This window comes from Thermobia domestica, chromosome 12, assembly GCF_964235325.1.
Source record: "Thermobia domestica chromosome 12, izTheDome1.hap1.1, whole genome shotgun sequence".
NCBI lineage: Eukaryota > Metazoa > Arthropoda > Insecta > Zygentoma > Lepismatidae > Thermobia > Thermobia domestica.
In genome coordinates this window covers 56,252,878-56,263,269 of record NC_137465.1, presented here as the reverse complement: position 1 = coordinate 56,263,269, position 10,392 = coordinate 56,252,878, and the positions used below count along the sequence as shown (strand labels likewise).

Here is a 10,392-nt window from a genome sequence, read left to right as displayed (position 1 = left end):
AGTCCACCACACACACAGGAGGACCTTCTTCTGATGCAGTGCTGCTTTCGGCTGTTTTGGAACCGGTTCATGGGATGCTACCTAACGATGACGGCGCCATAGAGCTTCATACAGGATCCACTTCTCATCACATGTTAACATCCTGTCCAGTAATGGCTCCTTCTTCAGACGAAAGAGCAAAGAAACACAGGTGTCTGCTCGTGTTGCCTTCTGGTTCGGAGTCAAATCATGTGGGACCCACTACCCAACTTGTAGTGCTTCCCAATTTGATGGATGGAGATGCTACCGAATATTTTCTTCACTCACACTAAATTGTAGTCACAGTTCCTCACATATCTGGCCAATGTTCACCTCAACTGCTGCCTGAAAATATTCATTTTGTACAATGTGTTGGTCTTCTGGCACATGATGCATTTTTGAGTGTTTCGTCACAGTCCTTAAACTTGTTAAACCATCGCTGCACTGCTCGTGTAGTCATTACACCCTCACCAAGGGCTTGGCATATCTTCCGCCCCGCTGCAGCGGCGTTCGACCCCAGTTTGAACTCGTACAGCGTAAGCGTCTTTATGACGCTCTGTGGATGTCCCCATGCTCACTCTGTCCTTACGCAAGTTCACGGACGGTGTACTAACTGAGGTGCTACAATCAGATAGCGTGTTTGATATAGGCCTACCAACACCAACATTGACCTGCCTCCATTCACATTCAACTTACGGTATGAGGGCTAAATGAACACAGACCTCCATAGAGGGGAACAGAACTTTCTTGGTTACCTTTATAATAAAAACACATACTAAATTCATATTTTCCGAGTTTAGGTCCTAAATTTTTGAGAAGTGGTATCTTGGACCACGTGTCATCTTCAAGTGTGTATCTAGTCCTATCTACCAGGGATCTAATATTCAATCTATCCTAAGCTATAATACAGTTCCAAATTAATGAGTGGATCATAACATACACCGTCCAAGTATTTTTCCCCTTGAAAACGAAGAAAGATGAGCCATTCAATTCACCGAGATGTATATTACACTTTATGTGTAATATATCTAGTGATAATTTATTGTAATATTTTGTTGATCAGCTTTGTCATTGTTTCAGTGATGCCTTTGCTATTCATCTTTCAAAAGCCCAGATTGAGGGTCCTGCAAGATATCGTAAATTGTGTTGTACCTATAAGTCGTGTTAATTGTTTTAATATTTAAATGTTTTTCTTTTTTGAATAACAAAAGCAATTTAGATATTCAGAAAATATGTAAATGAGCTTCAAACAGTGGTGGGCGGGCTAGGACACTTTTGTTCGGGGGCCTTGGTGTGTTGCGTCTCTTGCGTCACTGATTGTTATGGCTCTGAACTTTCTTACTTTTACTTGTTACTACTAACTTTCGGACATTCAGAATGAATGATAGAAAGAACGAAAGGAAATATGAAGTAAGAACATTTATTTATCTTCTTGCAGCATGTTCTGAACACTGAGAATCAAACGCATGTCCGTGTATACAAAAAGCTAGCGTGTTAGCTACTAGAGAAGGGGGAAGTGCGATTTTGGCGTGTTTTAGAAATCCAAATGCGTTTACGCATAACATATGCAGAAAATGTTCAATTCTGTTCGGGCAACCGAATATACTGAACTGTAATTTTGTGTCACGACATCAGTATACCAGTGAGTGTACAATGACTACATAGATATTTTCTAGAACTTACTTTTATATCCGTGTAACCTAGTTCGCGTGAAAATATATAGAATGGGATAATCGAATGTTAACTTAAATTACAGCTTACATTAAAAAATAATTTTGCCACATTTTACATACAGAAAAGGACGATTTTACAAGCAGTGGCGTAGATAGGATTGCTTTTGGGGGGCAGTAAGAGAGTCATTAAATTCTGACCTGTCATTCGCGTTTAATGCGCTTTCCTAAATAAAGAAAAATGATGTACATGCTAGTAATAAAATGGCTGAGGTTCAAGTGGTACGCCATTAACTTAGCATTAGGGTTGTCGTATAAAAAGACGGGTTTCTATTATATACCGAGGTAGATCTAGATTGGGTGTACTAAAACTTCCGCCCATACTCAACGGGGGGTGATACTAGAGGTAAAACAAACAAATAAACAAAAATGTGACGAGGGCTAGTTTCAGCGATAGACTCCGTTAAAATATGACAAAGTGGCAAGATCTCACAGCAGATGACAAAACTAGTGTCTAGTAGCAAGGAATTGCCATTCCTAGGCGCGGAGAAGGAATAAATACGTACGTGACTATCAACCAGACGATCCGTGTTCAAACTGAACTATACATGTTTCTGGACACTTTTCTGACAGTATTCCGACAGTGTCTTTTCATGCAAGTACACTCTCACATATCATGTTGTAGATACTTTGTAGCATATACAGTAACTATGCTCTAACGTATCAACCTCGGGATTCAAACCAGGGCCCACACACGCTGGAAGGGAGCCTTTCATGCAATGAACGTACGTATCATGTATCGTAGCTTGTTTGTGTATTCTAGAACATTGCTACCGTAATGCCCAGTTTGTAGCATAAATTAAACACATGCACACATGCAAGTGTCCTACTTCTGTTTATTCAAATGAAGAAATGGGACTGGACTAAAAGTATTTGGTGCTATATCTAAAGTTGCGAGCTAAAATTTTTGTACGTTGAGTGTAATCTATTCTAACTAGTGTCCCATGTTTCTTGATTCTTTTCTTGAATGAAAATCTTTTCAGTTTGATGCCCCGCGATTATACTCTTTATGCTAAAGGAGACGGATTATTAAGGCACGTGAATGATGAAGGAATATTTGGTGGAGTAAGAATGTGGGAGGAAATGGGAGTACCACGAGCAAATTCACGGACACGATATTATCCACTACAACTTATTTCTCCAGGGATCGAACCAGGGACCGCACCCACCAGAGGCAAGTGCTCTACCACAGAACCACCGTGGGCCCCCTGCTTTAGTTGATAACGAAAACGTCACTTCAACAATAATTCACCGTGAATGCGTTTAGCCTTAGGTCCAGTAACGTAGCGTGAAGTTTTGAAATGGGTAGGCTGAAATTAGAATCGTAGCTAGAGGGTGGTTAAGAGAGGCCCAGTTCCCTCCAACTTATAATTGTTTGTTATATGTATAAATCAGTGTAAAGTGAATCCAAGATACCCATTCTCTCCACCAAAAAAGCACAATCCCACCCTTATTAAAACGATCACGTCTTATTGTTCTAACTACGACCCTGGCTGTAATGCTTGATAGAAAAATGCTAATTTATGCAATATGTTTATCATATAATGCAAAAAATAGTATAAGAGTGGCTATGCTTCATACTCCCCTTAGAAAAATACTCGTACATTTGCGGTTCCAATTTATTAGACAGTCGATAGATTACTAAAAAATTCCAATCAATTATTTAAAGAATGTAACAAACGAAGTTATTAGAATTTCATATACTCTTTCAAAGAAACAAATAAAAACGGATATATGACTATATTAATTGTAAATTCCCGAAATCATACACACAAACTTAACCACTTCACCCACAACAACACATATCAGCGTATTAATGGAAAAAAGTGGAGCAGCAGTTCACAGTCAATCGGTGATTTTTACAGAAAAAAAATTTAGATTTAGTGTGAGAAAAGTAAAAAGAAAAACATACCTCATCTGAGGCCTCCTTCAGTATCGATCTTCGAAAAACTTGCGGATAGCAACCCAACGCAACGCAAAAAATACAAGCAATTATAACTGCTATGTCAATTATCATATCACCAACTTAAATGTAAATTTTACGCTGTGATAACGCAAACCAGTATGCAATAAGGTCCTTGATATATTAATACTTTTCATAATAACATAACATTTTTTGTCACAACTTTTTACTGAATGCGAGCTTCTAAATTTTTCATAGCCTCTGCTCTATCTATATTTTCTTACAAGACCGCGTCCTGTCGCTTTTGTTTCGCCAAACACCCGAAAGACTAGCCTTTCGTCAGCATTCGTCCACTTTCGTTGTATCGTGTTGAATGTCTGCTGAGGGTAGCGGGAAAGTGATTGTCATCGCCCCATTCTTCTAATTCCATGAGAGAAGCGGAAGGCTAGCCGCCGATAGCCTTCAATGCGTTTTTACAGAAGCTTCGCTTCAACTCGCTTGACGTTTAAACAGTGTATTATAAAATAAATGCATTTTAATAAAATTAATTGTATCAATGTCCAAAAGCAACATTTCAGGCTGATGTGTAAATAAATGGATAGGCTAAGCATTATAGCCTTAATGGACACTACGTCCCTGCTTAGGTCTTATTCCTAATTTCGTATAATAGTTATGTTTTTTTTGTTAAATTCATTTTATAAAATAATTGTTTACGAATTAAAAAAATACACTTATTGTTTACTTCCTCCCAACTTCCTTACTTGAAAATACCACATGCTTTCAATGTGTGAAGTGTGAGCTTACATATTTTATTTTCTAAGAATATTTTACAAGACTTCCCTCAAACCTTTCGCAGAAAGGTTAATAAGAAAAGAATGAAAGAATACTTGTGGAAGGCAATAGTTGTTATTTCTTCGTTAAAGGTGCTACAGGAAGATCTCGAATCAGTACTGAACTACTCTGCCACCTATTGAAATAATCTTTAAATAACTGGCGTTGTCTACAGATATACGCAATCTAAACATAATATAGTACCGGTAGTAACTTAATTTTAGAGCAAAACGATAAAGTAGGGAGATAACTATATGACAATATTGTATTGTCATTGAGTTTATTATTTTATTTATTTATTTATTTTACAAAACTTTAAACAGTAGTTAATAGACGAGTGAGCGAAAATTAAGTAACAAGAGTTGTCTCTTAACAAATAAACACATGGGCCTACTTCACTTACCAATTTAAAATGACAAAAAAAAAAAAAAAAAACTTACCGAATTAATATGACATTGGACCACATTTCACTCTACAGCAGCTCTTATGGGACGTAAAATGGAGTTACAGACATTGTAAAAAGTACTATTTAGCGTGCAGAGCTTCACCTACTTTCGTGGCATATACTTTAATGACGAGCTAAATACATGGTCCTGATTGGTTGAAGTTATCCGTATTTCGATACGTAGCATACATATAGCACAAACCAAACGAGAGCCGCTATCGGTTCCTGTGCCCGAGCGTGCTAGAAGACGCAGTAGTAACGAAAATCGTTTTTCACGTGGATTCAAACCCGGCCCAGGGAAAGTTTTTTTTTAATTTTTTGTTTTAATTTTCATAACACTATTATCATTAAAATAAGATAATAGTATTCATTTGCCCTTGTACACAATATATAATGCATAAAAAGTGATTTATTTACGTTACGAAACATTGCTGAGCGAGCTTTAGCGAGCGAATGGGGTTAGAAGTCCCGCAGGGCTCGTTTTGCTCCACCTTTACACCCATGATAATACCACGTAACATTACGTTACACTCGGATGTACAACTTCGACGTAAATCTACCCTCACCCGCTTCCTTGTAAAAAACTTAAAACGGTTGGCTAGGGTAGCGCGCAAAAAAATTCAGTTCCGTAATAAAGGATTAAGACGCAAATGCCCGCCGTATTCTTGTCTCGAAAACGAACCATAGACGTCGAATTACGTTTAGGTTCGAGAACTGGGTGAGTCAGAACATGCTTTCATGTATCATGATGTTCCTTAAACCACACATCTTAACAGCTCCAGCTGTATGAATGGGAAATTATCACCCCGGAATATGGTGTAATTACCCGGAAATAACATCTGGAATATATGATGCACATCGTCCCCTAAAATAGCGACATAATCATAGACAGTAACGTAGATCGTAACCGTCAGTACGAAATCCACTGAAATCCAGGATATTGCTGCTCACAGCATTACAGTGGTGCCACCACGTTTCACGATTATGCGGAGACATAAAACCTGCTCGTGGTTTAAAATATGCTGAATGATAACTCATTCGACCATATCACACGTTGTCACTCATCCGTGACACAATTGGCATTTTCGTCAGGCTCGCACGACATAATCGAGTGCCACTATCACAGTCTGCTTAATTCATTATACATCGCGCTTTCTATTTCTCCTCATGTAGTACAGAGTTTTCCCTAACATATTACTATAACAGCCGGCCTTGTGGTTGCCGTCTGACCGTTGCCAACCCAAATATGTGACTTGCTTCCAATTTCCAGTGTTTCTATTATTGCGAGACCGGCTATACATAATCTATATAAATACTGTAGAAACTATGTTCAGAGAATGGGACACAAAATTAGAAATTTACAAATATCTTCCTTTAAGTACCAGTAATTCGAATCTGGGCAATTGTTGTACTGTGAGTAATACATTAGATTATCTAGTAAAATAGCAACAATGAGTATTTTCTAGTCATTAAAAAGAATGCACTGTTGCTATGCTATACTGGTCATTCTTATACGCATTCTTGAACTAGTTGAAATACCTAAAATAAAATAATGGCTATTTACTGTCATATTTGTGAATTAAACATTGATCCAAAAAATATACCGGCTTTGAGAAAGAAAATAAATCATTCGACAGGAAAAATACCAATTCACAGCAATATTGCAATATTGATGCGGTTGTTACATACCGGTACATCAACACTTTTGTCATTTGGGGTCTACTATGATATATTAAATACCAGGCAATGATTGGATTAGAATTCCTTTCACTGGATTCAGCATTTCTTTGGAATATTCTGCAAATGCAGTGGTCGGAGGTGAACCTAAAATAATACAGATACAAATATTAAAATAAAAATTAAACCTGATGCTACCATGGAGAAGATAAATGAAGGATGATACGAAGTATGATTTTGCAACTACGGATGCTTAGAGTGTGAAATTTTCGAGGATTTGCGTCGAAATCAGAAACGTGAAGCTCATTTATAGTAACCTGGCCTATACTCATGGTTTTTCAACTTGTTACCTACATATTAAGGTAAGTTGAATAAATGTTTATTTTTAAGTTAGTAAGTGGAATATCTAAAATTAATATCTCGTTTCTTTCAGAATTAAGATCTAGAGAAATTCATATACCTAGTTTTTTTGTTATCAAAGGCAAGGTCGTAATTTGTGGGAGGGGGCGTGAGGGGCAACTGCCCCCAGGGAAGCTCCCCGCCGTTCTAGTGGGGCCCACTTTAAGACAAAATTTTGCTTACTTCGTATACGATACGAACATGAAATTATAAATGAAGCATGAAAGAAGTTCACTAAATTACATAAACAAAACAGCACATAAAATGTAAATAAAACAAAAATGAGTCATGGGCCCATTTCAGTAAAATATGTCTACTCTAAGGGGCCCTGGAAATAATATTTATTCGTATGGCTTCGAGCTTTGTCAATATTGTCCCCTTAATTAATTTGTCATGTACGGAACGGGCCCTGGGATGTAACTAAAGGCCCCGCAGACCTTGCCATACGGAAGAATGCACAGGATCCGGGAGGCTCATAAAGAGTATGAGAAAGGATGGAAAGAGGGGGCCCAAGAATTAGTACAACTTTTCTAGGGGGCCGTATTAATGCTTGCCTCCCCCAAAAAGAATCTAAGTTACGACGCTGATCAAAGGGAATATAGTTACAAATGTATATCCCTGATCCATTTCCAACACCACAATTGAGGTTCTCCATAATTAAGAATATTAAACAATAATATGAGTCATTATTGTTTCAAACGACATTTGATCCCTCTCTTCAAATATTCTTAGATTTTATTGAGAACTTTTGGAAGGCCAAGTTCAATCTTTCCAGAAATTCGATATCTATTTCTTAACATTATCTCAACTATAAGGTAGTGGTTTCTATAAGAGTATAAGTCAATCAAAGCTAATTTTTAGAACAGGAGAGTAACTTTTAACAGTCTTTAACTGAATTGCTTTTAAAATCATCCAAAGGTGTTTCAAAAAACAAGGCGAATTTGTCTCTCAAATCTGAGTGTTTTGTGTAGCTAATTATTTTTTTTGTACATCATAGATAATAAGGAGAGGAAAGTCTGATGGTAATTACAGACTTTTACATCAATCTGTCTGGTACCTAGAAATGTTTAAAGGGGCATCCACTTGAACATTACTCCAAGGAAGAGATGCGCGTGTGTTAATAGTGTAGGGTTAAGGGACAGAAACCATACGAAATTCATTGAGAATTGTTGGAGGTGTATGGAGAGAGTTTTATGTCACAGAAACAAGTGTGTACATGTGGTGCAAAGCATTCACAAGTGGTAGGAGTATTGTGACAGATAATAACAAAAGTGGCAGACCAGCAGCCTCCATCACCGACAGGAATGTGTGTGACGTCGATACTATCATTCGTGAAGATAGAAGAGTGAGGTTGCAGTATCGGTCCCATATGGTTCAGTGAGGAGTATCACATAGTCCGTGACCAAATTGGCTTCCGGAAAGTGTGTGCGTGTTGTATGCCAAAAATATCTGAGTAAGGACCAAAAATATCTTTGAATGGGCATTTTCCTGACCCACCTCACACGATATACCCACTAAAGAAATTAATTCTTTCATCACATCATAACGGGCGATGAAATTCCAATACCCCTACGGACACCTGGATTAAAAGCCCAAAGCATGACATGGAAACGTTAGTCGTTACCATTGACCATGAAATTCAAGGCCACAACATCTACCAAGAAAACAGTGGCTAATGTGTCTTGGAACCGTCAGTATGTTATTCACATTGAATTTCTGGGAAAAGGTATGAGCATTACTGCAGACACATACTGCCAAAACGTGGATAGGCTGAAAGCAGCTAGGAAATTCTTATCCATTCTCCATATAGCCCTGATTTAATATCTTCCGACTAACGCTTGTTTAGACCTCTGAAGAAAAGCCTCCACTTGCTGAGTTTCGATACACTGGAAACGGTACAACAGTTACCTAGTTAGGAAACCTGGAGCAACATTTCTTTGCAAAGGGCATGGACGATTAGGTGTTACATTGGAATGCAGTTTTGACCTCAATGGTTCCTGTGGTTAACATGATACAATTTCAGATATGTGTCTCTCCACGTTTTTCATTAAATAAAGAAATTCATCTTACTCATTGTTACACCTTTGTAATCATATTTCGTAGCTTACAGTAGTAGCACAGTGCTTCCAATTGATGCCATAGACTATGTACAGTAAAACCTGTCAACTTGGCCACCTGCTCATATTGGCTTGGTTCGTCTTGAACCTGTATTTTTCTATAAAGACATTTGTTTTTTATTACTCTGTAAGTTGTCCACCTGTCTATCCTGGAAGTTGGCCGCATTGAAGCAATGTTTACCCTATGATCATAATGATAAATTTACCTGTGTATCTTGGCCACGCAAAATACCGGTTTGTTATTTTTCTTAACTCTTTCGTATTCCCTTATGAGAGACAGAAGTTCTGTGACTGAAGACAAAGAAGCATGAATTCCCACTATCAGGTAAGAGCACTATCCTGATAAATGGGTGGTGAAGGAAGATATGAATAAGAAAAGGCACGTACAGGAATTCAGGAAATAGTTGTACGTATTTGTTGACCCTGTCTGTTTTGGTAAAACCATTAGCTATATCGGCTCCTTTCATCAGTGGAGAGCTTTAGTAATTCCGGAAAATTCTCGCTATAGCTAACCATCTCAATTGTCAACTATTGGCACTTGACGGCTTGTCGGAAGACAGTGGAGGTTTTGAGATATGAATTCCCTCAAGATTTTTCTCAAAATATCTTTTATTCCGAGAAAAACATTTGTAGCTCATTAACAAGAGGTAGCAAAATTAGAATGTGCATATATGCCAAAAAGAATGAAGGAAAACTTTTTATACATGTATATTAAACATACTATAGTAACTTTTTCTAGTACTGTGTATTGTTATGATTACTCTAAATACATTATTTAAAAGTAGCTATCATGTCATTGCTTATTAAAATTTTACAATCAAGTAATACTAAAAATCATATTCTAAATATATACCAATCACACTTATTTTCTGTAACTTGGCCACCTAAGTTGGCTAATGTTAAATGGAACTGTGGTGGGCAACATATACAGGTTTCACTGTATAAATATTCTCGTCTTAGACCTACACAATCTACCTTCATACACTGTAAAAAATCGTTGTGTTATTTCAACGACATGCCTATGTGTTAACACGATTGTGTTAAAATATAACACAAACAAGTGGTTAGAACAACTCACTCTCCATTTGAAGTTGTGTGTCGAATGCCGGTAGTTGAAATGACACACAGCCTGTGTGTTAAAATTAACACAAGTGTAAAATCTTCGGTGTTGTTTTCTGCGTGATTGCCAAATATGTTGGGCATCTAATTATAAAGGCTTATGAATTGAAGCTACAGACAAACACAGTAGAAAGAAATACTTAAACAAATCCA

The 10,392-nt window shown here is 37.4% G+C and overlaps 1 long non-coding RNA gene across 2 annotated transcripts in view; it reads left to right on the top strand.

Moving 5' to 3' along the window:
- The first annotated feature begins 6,475 nt into the window (after positions 1-6,475).
- LOC145665714 (uncharacterized) overlaps positions 6,476-10,392 on the top strand; it is a 147,428-nt gene continuing 143,511 nt past the window's right edge. For both annotated transcript variants that reach the window (XR_014127618.1, XR_014127617.1), the window contains exon 1: positions 6,476-6,966. This is a non-coding gene — a long non-coding RNA (uncharacterized LOC145665714). The remainder of the gene's footprint in view (positions 6,967-10,392) is intronic.